This window comes from Falco naumanni, chromosome 5 (assembly GCF_017639655.2).
Source record: "Falco naumanni isolate bFalNau1 chromosome 5, bFalNau1.pat, whole genome shotgun sequence".
NCBI lineage: Eukaryota > Metazoa > Chordata > Aves > Falconiformes > Falconidae > Falco > Falco naumanni.
Window position 1 is genome coordinate 33,758,444 of NC_054058.1, and position 23,892 is coordinate 33,782,335.

A 23,892-nucleotide genomic window follows, 5' to 3' on the forward strand; every position below is an offset into this window, starting at 1 on the left:
TGAGAAAAAACAGAAGACCTATTTGTTTGTGGTTCAAGCTGCATGCCCTAAACCCAGAGACACACAATTTACTGTCATGACCCCGTCACCTTTCCTGCTCCTCAGAGGATAAAATGGTTTCCTGTTTATTCCAATGGGCAGCTGTTGTATCCCCAGGAGAGAGCAGCACTCATGGTTAATATGGCTGATGTCCAGATAGGTTTCGCAGAAGTTGCTTGTTTGTTCACTGGGCCATCCAGCAGCTGCTGAACGTCCTGCCTTTGAGAATAGGAGACTCCCAGGCAGTTCTCAAATGCTTGAGCATGGGAGAAGACTTGCTCTCCCTACACTGGGATTGGCAGGCAGGAAAGAGGTACTGAGGACTTCTTCAGCTTCTGCCATGTGCTGGAGTATGTTGGGAGCTGTAGGGCCTCCTTCACCTTCTCCACCTGGTTGATCTGTGCCCCAGGGATGTTCTGCATTATCCATGGGAGAGCAGAGGCAGTGCGCTGTCTTGGGGTCTCATAACCTTGGCAAATGCTGCTAGACATGAGGCGGGGTTGCCAAAGCTGTGAGGCATCCAGGACCAGGGAGAGAAAATCCCTGTAGTCAGGGCCTAGGCAAGAGAAGTCTGGGGATGTGGGCAATCCCTGGAAATCACTAGCAAAATATTATCACCATGGGAGCCACTCCTCGAGCTGCTTTTGTGGTCACTCGGACAAAGAGTGTCTCAGGATGTGGAGGATGCAGCCCCTGGGGTGTTCCCTGCCAGACATGCAATCACCATCGGCCATTTTTGGTCTCCTCCATCAACATGGAAGAGGCAGTTAAATTACAGCACCCTTGGGAAAGAAGCATCAAAGACAACTAAATGCAGGAGAAAGACAAAGCTTGCTGCCTCCTGTGTCTGTGTGCTTCTCTTTTCAAATCAAAATCACTTTTCATGTTTGCTTTCCTTCTTTGCTTCTGCCTGGCAGGACTGTGTTGGCTGTTCATGTTTTTAAATGCCACAGTGACCCAGATATGGAACAGGCAGGTGGTGATCCAGGCAGTGGGCTTCTATCTAACTCTGCTTATGCAGCCAGCTATGAATTGCTGAAACGGAAAGAAATCAAAGCCTAATCTCCAGTGACCCATACACGGGCATCGTAGCACTGTCAGTCTGGAACTGGGGCACTGAGACACAGGCTGCGAAGTAGAGACATGGTGAGCTAGCCTAAGGAATCCATCGTGCCCTCTGGTGAAGCAAGCACTGGTGCCAACCCTGCATCTACTCACTGGCTTTGCTTTTCAGCAGCACCTACCGTGCGCATCTCCGGGCTGGGGAAGATGCTGGCTCACAGGCAGTGCAATGGCTGAGGGCTTTGGAGAACCCCTGTTGAAGTGGTAATTTGTTTCAAAGCAGGTAAACTGCCCGCTTATAGTGTAAGAAAGGTTCTGTCCTGGGTCCCACGGTGAGCAGCAAGAGGTAGGTGAGATCTGTACAGCCCAAATTGCTCTGAATGAGCTAGCTTCTCTGATTATTCTGGTCTCTTTTGTGGGCTCCCTTTATGTGAAGGTGACAACAGAGCAAAGGGTTGTTGGTGCAATCGAAGGCTGCCTGGACAGGGCATGTGAGACAATCGATGGGTGCTGGTAGAGGCAAGGGAGGTACAAGGCTAACAGTGGGGCTGCTGAGAGGCAGGAGGGGAGATCTTGTGTAAAGCATGCCTGTGCCTCCTCAGTCCTGAACTGGTTCCTAGTTCAAGCAGTGACTTGGCACCTTGCAATCAATAACAACATCTATCCTTTCAAACCCTTTGGTGGTAGAGAAGACTGTTCATCCTCCTGCAGAGGAAGGAGTAGGGACACAGGAAAATGGTATGTATTAGCCCAAGGTGCACAACAAAGAAGGACGAAAAAATCCAGCTTCTTCAGTCCTAGGCTCTGCTCATGGGGATTTCCTTCATCCTACAGATGCCACATCCATGGTATTTTTTAATCCTGCTGAACTCTCCCCTGCTCTTTAGGAAGCAGAGAAACATGTGCCATGACTTTTCACCTCCGTAATGTCCCCTTCCTTCTGTTGTTAGCTCTTTTTTGTTTTCCCACTTTACTCCCATCTCAAGCCTTCCTCTCCTCGTGGGCTAAATCACAGCCCTCTGTGTGGAACACCTTTGCTCCACAAAAGGCCAGTGACACCATGAATAAATCCCCTCTGAAGTGTTTTGCCTGGCTGACCTACATTTGCTGCTGCTTTGATTATGTGTCCTCAGCAACTTTAATGAAACAAAAGCTAATTTTCCTGCTCATGCCATTCATACTGATTTGTGGCAGGACAGTCTTCCCAGTACTGAATTGCCAGGTTTTGCTCTCAGTCCCAGCATTAGCAGCAGTGGTGTGCTGTCCTGACCTCCATGCTGTTGTCCTCTCGCTGTCCCTTGCCTGTTCTCATCCTGCTTTGTGCTTCTCAGCCTGTGTCCCTTCCTGTGGTGCGTGCATGGCCTCATCCTGTGCATTTCCTCAGAGCCACCAGCTTCTGCTCAGCGATCACCCAGCCACCCCTCTGGGGCTCCCTCCACAACCCATTTGCTCTTTCTGCTGGATGCAGCACGCTGCTGCCTCCTGAAGCTGCTCGCTGTGTGCGTGCGTTGGCTAGAACCTGTAGGAAGCCAAGCGATGGTGATGATGCACCCCTCCGTGCTTCCAGTCACAAGGAAGGTGGGAATGACCCCAGTTAAAGAGTTGCTCAGAGCTGTGATGGTTGTTAGTGGTGATCACATCTATTGCAACAGGAGTTCAGGGAGAGTGTGGATCCGGGCCTTGCTGTCTGGAAAGAAGGGAGTCCCTGCTTCCGTGCATTTCGGCCAAATACGTTGACAAATAGCAGAGGTGAAGACTGTATTATGTTAGAGAGAAAAATGATTGCTGTGCTTCTCTGCAAAAGGTAAACGGGTTTCTGTTTAAGCGTAATTTAAATATCAGAGGAATGATGATCTTACGAATGAAACACAACACCTCCGGGGGCTTATTCCTGTATCAGCCACTAATTCACAGTGTGACCTTCAGTAATTCATTCAAACTCTCTCTGCCTCGGTCACTTCTTGTGGCAAACAAGCCCAGTGACAGATTCCTTTCTTGTAGAGGTCTTGTGAGGACTATGCATCTCCACGAGATCTTACGGGATACATCAAAGGCAAAGCATTTTTTTCACCGAGACTGCATTTAATATCCTCAGCGCTGTAACATGCCACATTAGCTCACCAGTGCTAAGCCTGGAGCCTCCCACAGAGCCCGTCCCACTTGCCTCATGCAAAGGCGTGTGTTGCCCCTCCACAGCCACTTCTCAGCACAGTTCCTTCCTCTGCCCCTGCTTTCCTGGGTATCTTTTTAGCCTCCCTAACACCTCCTCCCTTGCCATAGCATGCCGGTCTTCAAAGAAGAGCCCTTGCCTCAGCACAGATGAGCGCAGCCAACCATTTCCCTTTAAAAGGAGATGTTGCCTCAGCAACCAAAGTTTTGAAGTTGGGCAAAGTTCTGAAAAAAATCCCCCAATTGTGATAGGAAATGACACTTGGGAACAAATGTACCATGTTGCCATGGCAGCCTGAATACTTGCACGGAACTTGGTGTTTTGAAAATATAAAAAGACCGTGCTTCAAGCCAGTCCAACTAACTTAATGCCTTTGTCAGGTAGCTGCACACGAAGTGTCTGGTGTTTACATTTCATACCTGGCATGTGAGTGACTCCACTTCTGAAATGGAAGTAGCTTCTGCTCTCGATCTGACAGAGGACTTTGCGAGACTGCAGGTTTTTCTGGGTTGCCTGGGCTGTTATTGATCTGTTTGGGTTATTTCTGTCATTTGAAGTCCATCAGTTCTTGGTTGTCTTGGTTTCCACATCTGCGTTTTATCTGTAATTTCATTTAGTGCATTTTATGCCAGTGTCTGGGCTAAAAACAGCAGGTGATTTGTTCAGATACATGGATCCTCTTCCTAGTCCCACAATAATCCATCCCTTTCCTTTGAGCCATCAGGTGTGTGGGTGGCTTTCAGGGGCTACAGTCTGCCTCATTCAGCTCTTTGAACTGAACCAAATATGATTTTTCTCCATCAGGTAGATGCCTTCTAATCGCAGTGAGGAAGAGGGTAATCGGCCTGAGGGTATTCCTGTGACTCTCTTTGCAAGCCTAAAGGTGAACAGAACTCCTGTGAGAGTCTGTAAGACCATCCACATCTGGAGTTCATCACCATTTCCCCTAGAAAGGCCTGATTCTTATTTGGCATCTACTGACTAGGGCTCCCTGTGGCCTGGGAAGCTGGGAAGGGAAGGAGAGAGGGAAACTAGATTTCAGTGATCTGTTGCTGTTATCCTTCACTATTTCAGGCAGCCAGCCCTCTGGTAAAAGCAACGTGGGTAGGAAAAGAGCTGTGAAATGCAGAAGGGGAACAGCCGCTGGTCCAGGTATGTGAAGGTTAAATCCCAAACAGCTCACAAGAGGAGAGGGATTCTGAGTATTTAACTGAGAAATAATGTGGAGCCCTGACACCACGTTTCATTCCTTGCTGGTGAGCTCTTGTTGAGAGCTGAGCACAGGGACAGCTCTCTCAGCTGGGCAGAGCCAACCCTCTTCTGTTGGCAGGAAAACACTTCAGCTGAGGACCCACCGTGCTGTGGGTGCAGCACGGCTGGTGATGGGACCCCATGTGCCAGTCTGGGCTGGGTGCATGGGCAGAGCACCGTGCCGTGAGGACTTCCCACCCTGGGCTGGGCCACAGCTCAGAGATCACATTCCACCATCATCTGTGAAGACCTTTTGTTTTTCCTCATCCACCATAGTGTATGTTTCTATTGCCCAATCCATCCTTGCATCATATCATCTGTGGTTCAGCTTCATCTTTATTGGCCTCCCCCCGTTGCCCTGGGTGGTCCAGCGTTGGCTGCTGTTACTCGTAGGCTGTGTGGGAGTGACCTAATTTGGAGAGACTGTGGAAAGAGCATCGGGAAGCCCGCAGGGGAGTGGGGATTTCTGTGCTCCTTGGCAGGAGCTCAAGCCACGTACCCAACCCCTGCTGCTCTTCAGCTGTCTTCCCTGGGTCACCTACTCCCCTGGTCTGCATGTACATCTCACCCCAAACTTCTCCAGTCAGAGTAATAAGGAGACAGTTTATCTCAAGCACTTTGAAAAAGGCGTCACTATTCTTAACGTAATTACTTGGCATTGCAAAGGTTTCTAGTGTCTCATTTCCCCTTGACAGTTTTATGATGGAAATGTTTTTTTACTCTGGGCTCTCTCCTTTGTGTTTTTGTGTGGCGCTTACAATAGGGGCTACTCAGTGCTTGTTCTCAAGCAGCTCAAATGAGAGATTGGCTCCAGACAAAACGCGCAGCTGGCTCCAAGGAGGCAAGCAGAGAAATGCAGCATGTTTCATAAGGATGCACTCCGCTTAGCCCCAGCTCCGTAGCCTCCAGTCCCCACACCTGTCTTGCCTTTCCTTGGCCTCAGCAGCTGCAGCAGGTTTGAGGGAGAGGACGGGTCCTGGGGCCAGGTTCCTCTTTGCAGCAGTGCCCTCCCCGCGCTGTTTGGGACTGCAGGGCTGTCAGCTTCGGTCCCTCTGCCACTGCCTAACTTCTGCTTCTTATCTACTGTTTGTACAGAGCCGTGCCAATGGATGGAAAGGTGTGGTATTTGCCGGACAGATGAAGATGGGATCTGGAGAACAGTGTGAGAAGAATGGAAAGGACATGAGGTCACTTTGAATATTTACTTGAAATGGAGCCCTTGATCTGAGCTTGTCTGATGTCTATTGCCGTTTTCCTGGAGACTAATTACACAATTGAAAAAAATGTATAAAATCTATAATCATCAGTACGTTTGAGATTGTTCCAGTTTACCAGAAGAGCACTCGCTTGTGCTCAAGCCTACAGCAACTGCATTCAGGAGGTTTATTTTGTGCCATGAGGGCTAAATATGTTTCTGAGACCCATACTTTACAAACTTAGAAGGGCAGAAACCTGTTCTCTTTCCATAGAAGAGAAAAGGAAAAGCCTATTTCTGGCAAGCATCGTTTACTGGAATTAAAGTATCACCCTGCCCATCATCCTTCCCACTGCATCTTGTTATTTTCCATGGAACAGGTCTGTCTTTCGACTGAGTACGTGGTATAAGGGTGTCACAGTCACCATATGAGGGACAGGACATTGAAAGCAGATGGTGTGTACTGCAGCCTGAATCCGTCACCCTGCCCCAGTGGTGGAGGCTTTCAGGGAGTGGGATCTGTGTAGGGTGTTCAGATAAGGAGTGAAGGTCAGTTTCATGTTATGTTAGTATCTTCCCTGGGGTGCAGTTTGTATTAGTAGGGATAAGTAAAGCTGGATTGATGGGAATGAAGCAGAAATGGTTTCCTAGAGAAGTCCCAGTGGATCCATGGTGGTGGCTTTGCTAATACTTTCTTGCTCAGAGTTGACTCACTGTCTGGAGGGGACCTGATCAACAGCTGCAGAACAGAGCCTGGTGACATGGATTTTTCCAGAATGGTGAAGATGGCCACGAGCTGTTACTTCTGACAGTTCCTCACAGAACCTCTAAGGTTTCTGCAGGAAGGAACTGTTGCATGACTAAGCGGTTGCCTGCAATTCTGGTGCATTGCTTGGGTCTTGCTGCTTTTGATATGTGCAAGAGTTTGTGTCTGTGTGTGTGTGCATGAATGCACTCATCTGTAAGTTGTAAATCACCATGCCCCTCAGCTGAAGAGAGCTGTAGCTCTTTGTTCCCGAAGACCCCTGAGAACTGTCAGATGAAAACACTACCAGCATAAATAAGCAGGGAGATCTGCAATTTCCCACATCCCAAAATAGGAATGTGGCTGCAATTTCTCACCATACTTCTATTTTTATTTTTTTTTTTAAAGGGGCTCATGGCTGAATGAATCCTTGCTTTCTGGTCTCAGCAGCTGGCACAAACCTCTCTTTATAGTGTGTGTACAGGTGTGCAGAACCAGTCCCAGTCCCAGGGCTGGATCAGTCCATGGGTTCCTGCCACCCCTGCACTGCTGAACTGAAACTGCAGGATTTAATTATAAAGTCAGGGAAGGAGAGAGGGAAGAGGGAACTGAAGGTCACACTGGATTTTGGCACCTATGGGACAAAGCAGGGTGGGGGTAGTATTGCTGACAGTGCTAGAAAGAAGAAGGAAGGGCACATATGGGCAAATAGATTAGGTGTTTGGTGCCAGTAGTTGCCACAGATTATACAGAAGGAAATATGAGAAAGGTCATGGAGAACCTACATCGAGGAGGAAGATAAGGGAAGGGACATTGCAGAGATGCCAGAAGAAAAGACGGTAGCTAAGGGGACAAGAATGGGGTTGTTGTGGGGGAGAGCAGAGGGGACCCCAGTAAAACTGGATAAAGGGTGTCAGAAAGGAGGCCCTTAGGGAGGAACTGAGGATCTTATAGCTGGTGCAAGTTCTCGATGGCTGAGGCCGATCCAGCAGATCAAGACAGGGGTTGTTAGCATGTGCCACAGGGCTACTTACACCTATGCTAGTGTAGAGTTGTCCCACCAGTGACAGCAAAACACAGGGCCAGTGCAGGCAGCCAGCTTTGGAGCTCTGTGTCACAGACTGCCTTTGTGCAGCAGGAGGTAGCTGATGGAGCTTGGTACCCTGGCTGAGGACCAAAACCCAGGACACAGGAGCAGTGACAGAGCAGCAGTGAGCAGGGATGGGTTGGGGCCAAACTCAGCTTGCAACCACTACAAAACATGTTGCTGCACACTCACGTTAAACAGATGTCAGCTGTTGGCCAGCCACCTTTGGCCAAGTTGGAAAAAGTGCCAGCATGCACCAAGATAAGCACACCCTGCCATTGAACAACATGCTTTCTCCCTGGCCTCCTCTACATCAGGGCGACCTCTAGTCCTTAAATACAAGGACATTGGTTACCAGAAGACATGGACTCCTCCTGGACGTTTGCTCTCCACCTAGAAGCTATCTGTCCTACAGCAAGGTGTGCTGTGATATTGCTGAGTTAGTAGGACTAGATACAGCCCAGCAATTTGCAACCAGGGCAGAATGCTTTCTGGGCCCCAGGAGAGCCTGGAGCTGCACTCCTGCTTCTTGTGTGCATCCCTGAGGGTCTCTAGTTTGGCCCTGCACTGATCTGGGCTTCACGTGTGACCATTTGGTAATGGCCAACATGAGATGCAATGGTAAAATGGGTTTTCCAGCAACCGTTTCCTCAACAGAGCTCTCATGTCTGAAGACAGGAGGGCCAGCATGTCCTCTTGGGACTGGTTTGCACCCAGCCCTGAGCCCAAAAGCACTATTGCTGTGCAGAGGCAGCAGCAGCATAGCTCCCATGTCCAGGGGAATGTGCAGAATGCAGCAGAAAGAGACACAAGCATGCTGATGAAGTTGACACCAGGAACACCTGAAATCAGAAGGGAGGAGGGAAGCATCATCTCTAAGTACTGAGGCCATTAGGATGGACATGGAGTACCGCAGAGTGGAACAAGCAATGACAGGTATACTAAAATAAATGACTCGGAAAAAGGTCGATGATACTTGGTTTGCCAGAGCCAACTTGTGGTGAGCGTGCGGGCTGTGACACGCAGAGCTGACCACTTCCAGATGACTCATTTTGAGGGAACCGTTGCCCTGAGAGCATTCAGGCAGTGACATCTAACCCTGATGAGGGTGGATTTCAGCAGAAATGTCATAGAGGGGGGCATAGGCAAGGGTCTTTGCATTGTTGGTAGGCAAACCAGGTCAGCAAATGAAAAATTTTAGTGAAATAGAAAAATAAGGTTTTTTTTTCAAACTTTCATGTTCTTAATGTTTGCTTTATCATAAAGAAAAGAAAAACATTGGAATTTGAGAAGGAAAAAAAAATCTTTTTAAATTTTCAATACTACATTTTCCACCAAAGCCAGGAATGAAAATTGGTATGGCATTCATCTTGGAAGGAAGAAAACAGGTAATCTCTAAACACATTAAAGGAAAAGGCTGGTAGCTTTCCGCAAGTGTTTTGCCATGCCACATCCCAGGTCTCTCTCATTTTACACAGAGGTTTATTCCATGAGTACCAACTTAAGGCACCCTTTGGTAACAACATCCCTTCAGCATGGTCTTCCTGGGACAGCTCAGATAACAGAACAAAACAATTCTTCCTCTAAAAACAGCTCCCAGACAGTCTCTGAGCACTCTCAGTCTGGTTACATACGTAAGTGGCTTTTGAATACAAGATGTGATTTGGTCCTTACAAACTCCCACCCTTAAAGAAATTTACATCGCTGCTTCACAGGGAATGTTTACTCCTGCTTTCCTGAGTTCCAGCCGTCAAACAAATGGGTTTTGCTTAATGAAAAGCACTCTGCAGGAGTGCTCCCTCAGCTAGGGGATGGGGGGTCAGGAAAGGAAATAAATGGGGAAGAAAGAGATGTATTTCTTCTCTTTGAACTGCAGATTTGTGGCAGGATCCCCCATTCTGCAAATTTGTTATACATGGGGTTGTTTGACTTCAGAGTTAAAAATCCATAAAGCAAACTAATTCATTTTAAGCTTCCCACATGGATCTTAAAAAGAACAAGATATTTTTTTGTACTGCAGCACAATTGGGAGTCTTTCATTATTTCATTTTCTCTTTTTCCCCCACTACCCTAGCAGGGTGGGATGTGTTTCTAAAGGATACTGTGCCTTTTTCTTGCCAGAGCAGGACTCCCTGTTTCATGACAGAGAACAAGTCCAGTTGAGAGGGGTCAGAACCTTCAGGGAAAAGGGTAGTGTTACAGCACTGCAGAAAACCCAGATTTAGCAGAGGGATGATTCCCATCACAACTGACCCCGTAAATGAATGTTCTCAAAAGATTTAAAAAGATGTTGGTAGTGAGTATTAAATGGAGTCAAGCTGTTTAAAAGACATTTGGAAGATTAATGCTGGTGTCGTAGCGACCTCCAGACAGCAGTTCTCAGCTCTCCTTGCTGGTGCGTTGTGTTTGCTCTGGCTCTGGAAATAGCGCTGCTCCTAGTCTTAGCATGGCCGTGTTCACAGAGGAGTGCTTTCTGGGATCCAGGGTCCTGATGGCATTTACAGCTACATATGCTGTTAAAGAGCAGTTGCAGTCACAGCGGTGAGCTGTGAGATGAAAAGGACACCTGGTATCAGACCCGTACTTCTTCCTCTGTGCATCCAATATGGTGACAGAAACGAGAGTCATGATTTCCAAAGCAGGTTCATGTGATTCGTGTCAGTGGGGCTAAGGTGAATGTCAGGTAAAAACAGCTATGGTGGTGCAAACCCAAGATTCAGCTTTCCTTTGCCTCTTCCAGCAGACAGTTTTGCATGCATAAGGAAGAGTACAGCACGCAGGGTAAATCTGGAGCGGTCTTGCCTCAGGAGAACCCTTCCAAAAATCAGTGGTTACAGGGATTCCTGAGCTGGGAGATGCTTCTGGGTGACTATGCTTAATAATCACTGGAGAACCTGGTTATAGCTACCACAACACCTCAGCAAGAAGTTCCACTGTGCAATAATGAGCATTTCTTGCCAAGATTCAGAGGGTTCTTACTGCTGTCATTGTAACTACATTTTCATACTTGACAGTTTTCAAAACATTGTAAAACTACAGGAGAGTGAACTGGATGCAGTTCTGCATGTGTCAGGTTGTGAGCTGAATTTAGTGTTTCAGCTTAGACTATTGCTAGAGAAAGAAATACTCTCAGCAGCATGGTGATGAGCAAAAAACCCTCTCAACCATAAAGCAAACAGAGAAAACAAATAACTCTGTTATTATTATTTATAAGATGAGAATATTTCCTATTCCTAAGAAATAACACGCAAAGTTATTTTCACAGAACATTTTTGCAGAGCATCTCTGTGCTGAATTCTATGACCAAAAAAGGGGGGTTTGGTGTTTCTCAGCTGCTTTTCCCAAATCCAGGTATCACGTAGCATTTTCCAGACATTTTAAACACTTATTTGGCCCGTGAACACACTCGATGTCACAGTGTTGTGACACTGCTGTGACAGCCAAACAATGTTCCTATAACCTTGTCTGGTACCAAGTTTACCCCTTCACACAAGCAAAGGCTACTGTGGAGCTTTCACCTTATGAAAATATTCCTAGGGTGATGGAAGAGGGCAAAATTTAAACAGTGGTTGAGAAAAGAGGGTTATGCAAGAGTGAAATGTTTCACATAACCAACAAAATTAAAAAAGAAAACCAAACATTAGAAATTAACAAAACAACAGAGAGAAAATCAGAAATATTTTGAAGTGCAGCAGTGCATCTTCATGGAGATGCCCTTTATACAGCCTAGTGCCACTGGGTTTGCTCTCTACTCACCATTTAAGGAGCTCATTGCATTGTCGGTGCATCACTGCAACATTGACTCTACTATGCGATGAGTAACTGTGTGTGCTTTCAGTGAAAATCTCCACACCCCTAGCTTGGTTTCTATAGCCATGTTCTTGTAACCACTCTTGAGATGGTGCCTGATATTGTTCCATTTATTCATTAATAACATGTGTTGTGGCCAGGCTTTCACAAAGTTTTTAATAAACTTCTCCACCACGACTTACATTAAAATGAAAAATTATCCATGACCCCTTTTGCAAGCCATTAACAATGACAAGCAATTTGGCTGATGAATCACAAGTTTGCTGTAGATGTAGGCTATGTTTGTGTCCATCTCAGTGGAGTCTGTCCCCTTCTTCTCCATGGTAACTGCTCTGCCTCTGACATCACTAGCCAAAATAGAGCATGGAGGTTATAAAATCCTGAGAGTGTGTGGGATGGGGAATGGTAGAGAGAGAATGAAAATACAATTCAATAAAGGAAACTTCCTTAACACTTAAATCACTGGATACAGTCCAGTGCATCAATCAGGCAAAGGACATCTGAAATCTGAGAAACAGGGATATCAGCATTTTGGAGCTGGAAATTTGGTTAAGATTATTGAGACAAGTTGGAAAGCAAAACCATCAGTGACTCCTTTTTGGACTGAGTCCTGGTGCACTCAATCCATATGATTTTCTTTCTTGGCATCAGAGATCCTCTTCATCACAATGAGGGTAAAGAGCCCCACGTTGCTAGTCAGGAAAGCTCTTTGGCAACTAGGGAATACAACAAAACAACAGCAGAGATCTCAGAGTCTAAGTGTACTAAAGCAGATGCCAGTACTACTCAATCTTCATCATAATCTTTATCTGTGATCCGGGATGCTGCTTCTCTAAAGCTCAGACCCCAGAAACCATGAGCTAGATGACCATCTTACCTTCAATTAAAAAAGGGGGGGGGGGGAGGGAGGAAGGAAAAAAAAAAAGAAATAAAAAAGCAGACTTTTGTGTTAGGAAAGACAAATCTGACAAAAAAGACCAACATACCTTGGAAGTTCAAAATCAGAAGGGAAAGACAATGAACCTAAAGTTTTTAATCCATGAACATTTTACAGTTAAAAGTACAATTGGGAATTTTCTAGACCCCAGTTTAATGCTCTGGAGCCATCAGTGCTGCAGTTTGGATTCCATCGGAGGACAAGAGAGCTTAGGAGTTGTAATGCAGGGTGGTGGGAAACACCAGGTACAGGGAAAGATGACAAGGCCAGGAGGATGTTTAGGCTCTGTTCGTTTGAGCAAGGCTGTCAGTCTTGGGAGGGTTAAGTGTTTCCAGGGGAATGGAAACTCAGCTCCAGCTTTGTCACAACTCTGACGTGACAACACGTATAAAGTAAACAGAAGTGGAGCGTTAAGATAATGCACATACACCAGGTCTGTGCAATGTCGGGATCATTTCGGTTCACTTCACAAAGCTATTATCCCTTTTTGACTTGCATGGTTAGACAATTTTAAACGTCCTGTGGACTGTTTCATTTAGGAGAAAAAGGCTCATAACGGAGCCCTGTATTTCCTTACTGCAGCCCTGTTTTATTTACAAAGAGGGTACGTGAAACCCTCTTTCCTTGGACAAACCAGGAATGAAACAGCAGGGAACAGTTTCTTTGTTCATGATTCTGAGCCAGCATTTAGTCTCAAGATCTTCTTCTCTAAGTTCTCGCATTCATGTGTTTATGTAGGGGGTTGTTTATTTTCACTTTAATAAAATGTCTTCTAGGAAATATAGAAAGCAAGTTGTCCAATGAACAGCACAAAGAACGCAATGCGAGTTCCTATAAATTTGTACGTGCTGTCCCTGTCTCTATTTCCACTCAGAGCCCAAAAAACATGGACACTGATCATCTGGCTGATATCCATTTGCAGTCAACCTTGATAGCACACCAAACTGGAAAAATAACTGTTAAATGTACACTGTGGCCTTTCCCTGAGCAAGTTCCTAGCTTGGATATCTTCACTTGGTCATTAATTTTCGTGCAACTTGTAAGAATTTATCTTTGTGACTTTTACTGTACAAACTAGGGAGACTGATGGCCAGACAGCGTTGTCTCATGTCTTATTTCCTTAGGACAGCCATATTAAAAAAAAAATTAATAATCCACCTTTCTTTTTTTTTATTTCAATGAACTAAAGAAAGAAATAAAAAAAGAGGGAGGAAAACAGGGAGGGAGGGAGAGAGGGAGAAATATGGGGAACAAAGGAAAAATGCATTTTAAGCCAACATGAGAGGAGAAAGAAAGAAAGGAACAAGCAATTGAGGAGAAATAGAGGCGAAGAATCAAAAATCTACACGTATAATTTAGGTAAAGGAATTTTACTCTGCTTATTCTATAAAATGAATTAAAGCTGCCTTGCAAATACTGGTGCAATTAAATCGCATTTCTCTATTGAAGTAGAACATGAAAGAATAATAAAATTTAGTTACACCATCTGCAGAAACAGCTGTCAAATGTCTGCTGTCTCTTTATTTTGGTGAATCTGAGTGAGTTTGAGCCATTGCATGTATACACAGCATATATATAACTATATTAAGAGGACAGGTGACATGACATGGTCCTTTCTCAAGCTGGTTTTAGATAGGTGCTTAAACATACATGATCCAAAATGCTGCTGGCCGAAAGAACGGGTATTACACTGTGGCCAAAGACCCAGTGTGGAGGTTTGGACTGGTGTTCAGCAGTACCAAGGGCAGTGGTGCGGAACTGTTGAAGAGAGGCAGCAGGTCCCCTCTCCAGTCCGTGGCTCAGTCTCAGCTCCGTGGGCTGCAGGGCCAAGGGACCCCCAACCATCTTCTTTGCCTCTCTTGCCTCTTTGAGACCAAGGTCTCCAAGGTCCTGCAGAGTACCTGTTGCCACATGGCTTTAAACTCAAGAGAGAGGGGTATGGTGTGATCCACCACTCTCTAAGCCTCCTGCCCTACTCCACGCACCAAGGAGCTTCCCTTCCTGCCTCTGCCCCTCACCATCACCTCTGCTCTCTCTGACGTGGTGGCTGGCCCTGGTGAGCAGAGAGACCATGCCACCCTCTGATGGAAACGCTCTGCCTCCAGCCCTCACGGTCATGCATCTGTAAGGCGAAGGCTGCACCAGCTTCAGCAAGGATGCCACAGCGGCAGAGGTGTTGTCCGAGGTCACTGGTGTTTAACCACACAGGATGACACCCTCACGTGCTCTCAAACCCAGGTGAAAAACTGGTGCAGAGCAGGAAGGGGGATGCAAGAAGTCATTATGGGTGATTCAGATGTTAGCAAGGCAAGCCCAGAGGCAGAAACATTAGCTCAGGGATGATGAAGAAATGTTGCCATTGCTTTCCAGGTCACTGGGTTTCATGGCTGAGCACTTGCAAATCCCAAGCATCAGTCTTCCACCTCACCTTCTCCCCATCTTGCACTTTCACCACGCCATGATGTGTGGCCCGAGCTGTGCAATTCATCACCATGCCGCAACTGCTCTGCAGGGTCACAGAAAGTCACACCTGGCAAAGAGTAGCAGGGTATATAGATATTTTTAAATTGGTGAGGAGACAAGGCACAGTTGACAAGAATCAGCGCAAGAACCTAACCCCAGCTAACACTGCAGCTGGGATCCAGCTAAAGGAGCAGAGAGGGTTAAGGGTACGACTCCAGGAGTGAGCAGGCAGGTTGGCTACTCTTTCAAGGCAGAGATGGAGCTCTTTTTTCTAGACTAATCAGATAAATTGCTGCCCCTGTCAAAGGTGGACAGAAAATATTTTGCTCTTTGGGCTCAGCTGTTCTGTTCCTCTTCTGTGTGGGCTTGAAATAAAGCTTTTTTGCGGACATCTGGTTTCATGATGACATGACTGGTGTATTCATTGGTACAGAATTGCTTGGAGGCCTGAACAGCTTCATTAGATCTCCACATCCCATGGGAGCCTCAGGAGAAGGAGCTTCCCACTGCTACCTAACGTGGCAGTCCCTCCTTTGTCCTGGGTTAAACTGCAGATATATCAAGTGACGTGTGGGTTTGCTCCAGCCATGTGACCATGAACAAACGCTGACTGTGTGATTCAGATCATGCAAATGCTGTGTGATCTGAGCAAGGATGCATGGGCTGGCACGTAGGTTGGAAGAAAGCAGAAGATCCTGCAAGCTGGTGTCCTTCTCAGAGGCAGGTGCTGATTAAAACACAATGGTTTCTCCAGCAGTGGCCTCTCTGCTTGATACTGCTTGTGCCCTCAAGTCTGCAGTTTGCTTCAGGAGACACACAGTGACCCAGGATTCACAGCATTTGCGTTTGATTTCAGCAATGTGTGCCAGGCATGTGCTGGTGAGAAAGATGGGGTGAGTCTTGACTAAGTCCTGCAAGAACAGCAGATTTAGATATAAAAAGGAAATGACAACGAAGGCGGTGAAATCATTTTAACTGTGAAGTTTATGGATTCCCTGGTGATTTTTGGCAGCTGTACTCAACAGTCCCCTGTAGCAAAAGACACGCTTCTGAGTGTGGGGTGGGAATGCCGGTGCTGCCTGGTTGGGATGAGCACTGCTCTGCTGCAGAGGGCCAGGCGCTACAGCTTGGTTATGGAGAAGATGCTTTGGGAGGCAGAGTATGGGATATGACAGCGTGGCTCGCTGCCATTGGACCAAAGTTGTAGCTATTACTGCAGATAATTACAGGTGTTACAAGTTTATCAGCATGCTTTTTCCAGAACTGTGTATCTTAGCACATTTCAAAAGAAGCAAGCAACCCATAATAAGCATGCTAATTAGCAAGCAGGGCTGATGAGAGAGACTAAAGAGATACTGGAGGAAAAAATGCCACAAATCGTTCACAGGATCAGGCATTGCAGCTCCCAGCCAGACTCAGGTCCTGCAGTCAGTCGCCTGGCTTTGTGGGGTGACATTTCTAGCCTTTGAAGTCACCTTTTCTTTTGACACCTTTGTGTGGTGAAGATGAGCCCACGCTGCAATCCCTGACGTGCAGAAATGGATGCAGATGGGCTTGTACGAATCATTCCTGCGGCAGAGCAGAGCGAAGCGCATCCTGCAAACCCTGCGGCTCTGCGCGCTGCCAGCCGGACCTGGGCAGGCTCCTCGTGAGCAAGGATGTCCTTGGGCAAGCCAGGCCAGGCACGTGCTCTGCCCAGCAGGTCCCGGTTGCAAACCTGACTCCTGGGAATGCCAGGAGGCTGCCAGGACTGCTTCTGACTGAAGGAAATGGCTCCTCGCTTCAGAAACTGATCACAAAGTCTTCTTTTTCACATTCCCATAAACCACACAAAATTTGTCCTTTTTTCTCCTTTTTCTGGGCTCTCTCCCAAGTGCTTTCTCAGAATTTCCATGAAAACTAACTCATGTATAATGGAAATAGATTTTAAAAAAATATATAATTTTTCTTGCTAGCGTCAGCTTTTTTTTTAGGTAAGAATGTCATGATGGGTGAATGGAGAAGTTAATTTCCATTTTAATTTTAAACTGCAATGCGGTGGGTCACCCATTTCGTTCTCCGACTGAGGCACCATGTGCTGAGAGCTGTTATCTCTAGGTTTGGCTATATTAAGAAGCGCATTATGTTAACTTCAAATCTTTTCACATTATAATTAATCTCTAGGTGTGCCTTCTTGGGTGGATTTGCAAAGGCTGCTGTTAGCCTAGCAAAGCCAATCTCTCTTAAGGAGCTGCCCCTGAAGCCAAAGGTTAAAGGTGGTGTTCAAAATTCTGTTTAAAATGGTGGGAATTAAGGCCCTGGCTGGACTGGGTGAAAGAGGGTCTTTCCTAGTGTGCCTTTTCAGCGTGGTAAATACTGGGAGAGGTAGAGGGGACTGTTTGGGTCAAACTGAAGGAGAAAGTTTTACGTATATTTTTCTCAACAAAAAAATGTTAAAACATGAAAAACACTGCTTCAGTTCATCCTGAAACCTTTTTGCTCAGGCTGGGAGAAAACACTTGACTATTATCTTGTGAAACTTCTGCAAATCTTACCGTTTGCTTTTTTTTTTAAACAAAAATGCGAGTTAACTATTTAATCACAAGCCACTGGTTTGAAATTCATTGGTTGGAATGTTGTTTGCAACTCACTCTGAAAAACTTTGATACAATTTAGGCTTTTCCAGAATGGAAGATATCATTTTTCACATGTCTAAGTGACATTGCATGGCATTTTCAAAATTCCTCCTTCTCTTCACACTTTTTCAGAAGACAAAATTATTTGCTGATTTTGACCCAGTTTTGCAAGTAGTTCCATTTAGCGTCAAAAATTTTTCAAATGTTCTAGTTGTGCCGGGGTGAGAGGCCAGAAGAAGACATGGGCTGCAGCAACAAGGGCTGTGTGAGGGAGGAATGGAGGGACAAGGGTGTGGGTGGCTGAGCAGGGGCACAGCTGCTGAGGGTCCTGGCCACCATCCGCACTGGGGATGCTTAAATTCAGCAAACAGCATGTCACAACAAGGGCACCACTTGGGAAACAAGAAGTGGGAGGAAAACCTGGAGTGCAGAAGGCACCAGGAAAAGAACTGAAGGGAAACAGAGAAACAGTTAATTGGAACAACCAAAATAAACCACTGCCTTTGGTGACAGTAAAGCCTCACTAATTCATCCCAGCTCAGTAAGGAACTGAATGCAACAAAACTGATTTAAAGCAGACTCAGAGTCTATTAAAATGGTTGCACAGAGGGTTAAGCTTAGCCAGCTGAGCAATATATCTTTGTCTGAGCTGGCCCAAAGCGGGATGGGGAAGGAGTGGAGTCCTAACTTCAGGCTCAGGGAGGCTTCGCAGGTAGGGAAGCAAAGTTGGGCAACAAATTTGTCTGCCATTAGCCAGCCAGTCTTAAGACTGTGAGCTCTCAACCCCACTTGCAATAAGCTGGGCTCTCTTTGCATCCCTATCCCTATGCTGGCTGCCAATGTCTGAACGCAGAGGCTTCACTTTCAAGAAGCACAGCATTACCTGGGGAGGGGGTGCATTTGGGGGCTGTTGGCTGTGCTTTCAGTGTGGTGTTCACCTGGCACTGCACAGAGAGCGCAGCACTTTCTGCAAGCAGTGGTGGAGGGATGCAGGACAATAGAGCCTGGTGATTAAGATGTGAAACTCTTAACTGCCTCACTTTCCCTTGCTGCAGGCCAGGTATCTCATGTCTTGCATGTAGGACATAATACTCTGGCTCTCTGCTTCACCACAGACCTCCTGGGCCAGATGGACCTGGATGTCCTGGGTGTCTTCTGGTCCACAGTGCTTGCATGAGAGAGGCCCTGCAGTACTGCACTGCTGCAGGGAGCACAGCAGCCTCCATGGCTGCTGCTTCCCACCGCAGCCGCTTCCCCATCCTCCCTGATATGCTGCATATGTCTAATCACATAATGTGATCCCGCAAGCATTACACAGGAGGATGCTTGAGGAATCTGGGCAAGCAAGATAGGGCCTTTTACAGAAAGGAGGAGGAAAAAATGGTACTCATCTCTCCAAGGTTAATTGAAGAGAGTTATTGCAAGCTCTAGTTTCTTTTCTGCATAGATGAATAATGGGGTGGATCCTCACCCCATTAAATAATGGGGTAAGTCAGCATTGCTGCACAGCCAAATGAGCATTCCTCACCATGCATACCAAGTTGTTCTCGTGCAGTCTCCTCTGCCAGTATATCAAAAGCATCCTTCTCAGTTCAGAGATCATAATCCTTAAATCTCTGATGGTGCTGTTGCTCTAGCAGCTCTCTCTGGCTTTGGCTATGTCCTATATAATCTGCCTTTAGTTCCCTGTTTCTCACTTTCCATTTTATGAATTCTTTTCCAGTGAAAATGACAAAACAGGTAAGCAGAGCTCTCTGGCGTGCTCAGAAGGGAAGAATGACTCCACAGGGAGGGCCACAGCTTGGCCATACCAAGGTCAAGCCTCTGCTCCAGGCTCCCCAGGCAAGTCCCCTAACTTTTAATCCATGAAAATAACCTTCTGTAAAATTAGTAGGTGGAAGCACAAAAGCCCAATGCTATGGTATGTTGGAGAGTCTCAATACCTTCACTCAGTTTCCACCTCATCCTGCAAATATGTATGTGCAGTTCTGCCCTGCTTGCATGGTGCCTCACATGCAGGAAAAGTACTTTTAGGAGCCTGTCACAAGCACCAGCTGGGACAAGGAGCCAGGCTGTGCAGAGGCTGATCTCTTAAGGAGGAGGAACCAGCACTTGGCCAGATTTTTTGGCTTAGGGCGATCACAGAATACCATGGCCTCAGTAAGAGAAGGGGACAGTATAGATCCCCAACCTGACCTATGATTGCTTGGAAGTGTATAATCAGAGAAGGGTTAATTAACACTGCATTCTATATTTACAAGCAGGGGATGCCAGCAAATAATAAAAAAAAAAGCAAGCCGATAGAAACATGTCAAGGTTAAAATGAAATATTTGAGTCAAATGTTTGTAAACAAACACAAAAATCTGGTGAAAAAATTAGATATGTTTTAATTCTAAAAGAATAATGTTGCAATCTAGGTTAGCCGATTCCTTGGTCTAATCCCTTACTTTAAATTCACAAAAGCACTTTCTGTCATGACAGCAGCTGCAGGCACACAATCCCAGCACTGCTATGCAGTGGATCCAGGGTTTCCCTTCTGCTGAAGGGGGGAGGTCATATTCCCCTGTAGCCTCCCATGAACATTTCTAGCATGCGTTGGACTCCTTGACTTGCTGATTTGGCTCACTAACTTGGCAGAAAATTTGTTCCACCACGAGATAAAAATGGTTAATCTGGTGCCAAGTTACTGACCTGAACTGAGCTTTAGCATGGGAAGGACAAGGGGTTGTGGATGGGCTGGGTTTTGGTTCAGAAGAGGATGGGACACAGGGGTCTCTGGGACATATGGCTTTGGGGGAGGATTAGTGATCAGAGGTCTAATGTACAAAAGCACATTGTAAAAAGATACTGGTTCCACCCAAACACCACTATCCAGGAGCTTCATGTATGCAAAGGACATACATCCAAGGCCCCCTTCCCACAAGACTTCTGCAGTCCTTCACACACGCCTTTCCCCTCTGGCTACGTGGTTTCAAGCTATTCTGCCTGACTTGGTCTTATCCCCTCCAGAAATACCCCCTGCCATCCTGGGGTATTTCCACCAATGCTGTTATCAGTGAATATTAAGCCCCATTTTCCATGGCAGACTGGAGGGATTTTTCTGTCAGCCCCACACTGTCTGTTGTTGACTCAAGACCTTGATGTGGCACTTTCCATTCCTCTTGCCCATGCATGTCCTTGACAGTCTCATTTTCCTCAGTAACAAGGAGATGCCTCTCCCCGACCTATTATGTAGAGCCACTGGAGCTAAACTTCTCAAACAGAAATGCCCTTAAAGCAGTTTCACAAGCTTTTAAAATCCAAGGACCACTCTTCTTTCCTGAAAGGGCTTCAAGGACATCCTATACTTTGTGTCACTATGAAGGTTCTCATTCACAATCCAGTAACAAATACTCCATTAGAAATGCATCTGTTGGTTTTGTCTGTTCCATCTGTGTGTGTTTTCCAGCTCCTACATCAGAAGAGCTGTGAGTGGGAGGGGGTTAGGAAAGAAGGGGTTTTGCAGTCATTTTCCTGGTCACAATCTTATGTTTCTCGAGTACCATCTGAGGATATCATGCTGCAAGGGATGTCTCTATCTGACAGCTATTATCTCCCCTCCCCTCCTTCCCGACAGGACTGGGGCTCATTTGTCCCTTCAGTATACTGCTTTAGAGATCAAAACTGGTGGAGAACTAATAATTTTTCTGTGACCTAGCCCTGTGCTCTGGGTCACTCTGGGGACAAAGGATCACCAGTGTCAGGGCAAGGGGATGGACAAGGGCACCAGGCTGGGGACAGGGTACAGGACAGCTTGCCAGAGACAGGTGGCCACTGGGTTTGAAACCACACACAGACTGTACTGGTCCCATAGATGGGGAACACTGCCCAAAGACCTCAGTGCTGGCCCAGATGCCGAGCTGCTGGTATCTTCCATTTGCCTAAAACTGCTGAGCCTCCCTGACATATTTCTTCTCTCACTATAGATATTCACTAAAAATAGTCATATTAAAATTGCAGTTTTGTCTTTCAAAAAGACTAACAATCAGACCCTCAACGATGCAAGAGATTACAGGTTTAAGAGAGTCCTTACAAAAAACGCTGAAATTAGGGAGCGCTAATACTTTCCTCTGCCAACCACTCATTCAAACCCAGCCTTGGTCATTAGTAACTGGAAGTGGTTCCTGCCTGCTGGATTTTTCATTGAGCTACATAAAGAGGTGAAATGGAGAGGGTTTAACACAATGGCCAGATGCCAACATCACAGCCCCCAGTACCATTTTCAATGGAACTGAATGGATCAAATTCATTATGAACAGCACCTTTTTCTCTTGGTCTAAGTATTTTCCTCTACAGTCCTCTCCTGGTGGTGAGTAGCTTAACTTGCTGCTATCACAGCTGTAGCTTTTTTGTGAATAAGTGGAAGATTTCACTCTTCTGGGGTGCCAAATAGGTGGCTTTCACTACCAGCTGGAGCCAGAGGGACAATTAAAATAAAGTGCAGCCCTTTGTGGGACTATCAGCCCTTCCAGATGAGAATAGAGACTTCTCCCACCTCTTGCAGTCCAAAAGATTGAACAGAATAACTTCCAAAATGTTAGAAATATATATTTATCACAATTCTTGTTTCCCATTTAAAGAAAAAACTTGTCTTTTTTGTATGATCCCTGGCACTTCAGTGTTTTGGCTTTTTCCTAGACCTCCGCTCACAGTATTAGTGCAAGTTAGTGACCAGTTTTAGCCTAACTCTTATAAAAATAGACATTTCTTTTCCTGCTACTTGGTGTAACTGTACAATTTTCTGTTCTCAGAAATTTAATGTCTTTAATAGGAGACTGACTTTTGGTGTCAAAAGACCCTTTAAATTCTGATCAGACAAAAACACAGACTACTCACCGTTTACGGTCATTTGCAAACAAGAAGCACTTTCTCAAAGAGCAGCAGTCAGACTGCTCATGCTCTGGCCAGATCCCAGTCTGGCAAACTTCAATTGCAGTTTGGGTTGGAATCTTTTTTTCACTCTTTCTGCAGGCTGTTAAACAGATGCCACATTTCATACCAGATGTGAATTTCCTAAAGTAATTCCTGATTGAGAGGACTAAAGTAAAGCCTTTGAAGTAAGCAGTAAGACCTGCTGTTGACTTTGGATCACGTATGTATGGTCTGTAAAGATATTGGCAAGTTCTTTGGGATATGAAGACCGCATAGATGTAGAATAACACTACAGGCCAGTAGAGGAGTCTGTGATTCATTTAAGATGGGAATCTGCCTGTTGTCTTCAATAGGAGATATTTCAGACTAAATATGGGTAGTAAAAGTATTTTTCCATCCTTAACAGTTTTTGGCGTGGCAAATATTCTTATATTCCTGCACCGATATGAATCTACTGCAAGATCTCTTTCTTCAGTTTCAACAACAGCAAAAAATACACAGTTAGGTGCCGAACAACAACTAACCTCCCCCAATGACAGTTTCATCCCAGATGGATTATGCCTGAAAAAAATAATCCACAGTTTCAGTGGATGGGCATGACAACATTAAAAAATGCTTCTTTGGAAAATTCCTGGCTGGCAATTTTGCTACAGACTGTTCTAAGCAGAAGCTGCTACTGAGAAGGAGACTCTGAGGTATTTGGCTCCTGCCAGGCATTGTTTCTCAGTTTGATTAAGCTCTTAATCTTGTGTTTCCTCTGTGGGTATCAAGCTCCAGGAAACTGCCTTATTCAGATGCCTAAAGGGAAATAAGATTCCACTTTAAACAAACAATCACCACTCCATTTCTGATCATAATCTGGGGGGAAATGTACCACGAAGCACTGCGGCTCGATACCTCCAAAGATCAACTTTGGGAGTCAGAATTTAAGAACCTGTCAGAGCTAATCAATTCAAATAATGCTGCAATGGAAGATTGGACTCACCACAAGAAGCAATTGCAGCAGGAGATAAAAAGATTACATGCTGAATGATCTGATGTGATTAGGAAAGATGCTATTCTTAAAGCCCTGAACTCCCGTGATGCAGTATTTCAGCTTTGGACTGAAATGGTAAAGCTAAACTAGAATTGTGCACTGAACGTCAGAGCAATCAGCCACTGAGATGGGAGGAGAATTCCTACTTCAAAATATTTTTTTGTTGTTGAATTGTGATTATTAGTATTTAAAACAGCAGCAACTGGAGTCACTGAATCCAAGCCGCACTATGCTAGGCTTTATTCCATATATTATAATACACAGCCATTGTCCCAAGGACCGTAAATGACAAAACAGACATATGGTTGGAGGGGACACACAAAATAAATTATCTGCTTAATATCAAATCAGCACCAGAGTCAAAAATACAATACAGGGTCCTAGTGTGCTACCTCCTTCAGCCAAGCGTCCCCCAAAACTGCCTCCCCCTGCGGGTTCATATTTTGCATTAAAGGAATCTCATTGCGATGAGACTTCACCCTGGTGGGAATGGGAAGGGAAAGGGCAGCAGCTGTGGTAGGGTAAATCCCATGGATTAATTACCTGTTCTGCTTTCACCTCTGAAATGAA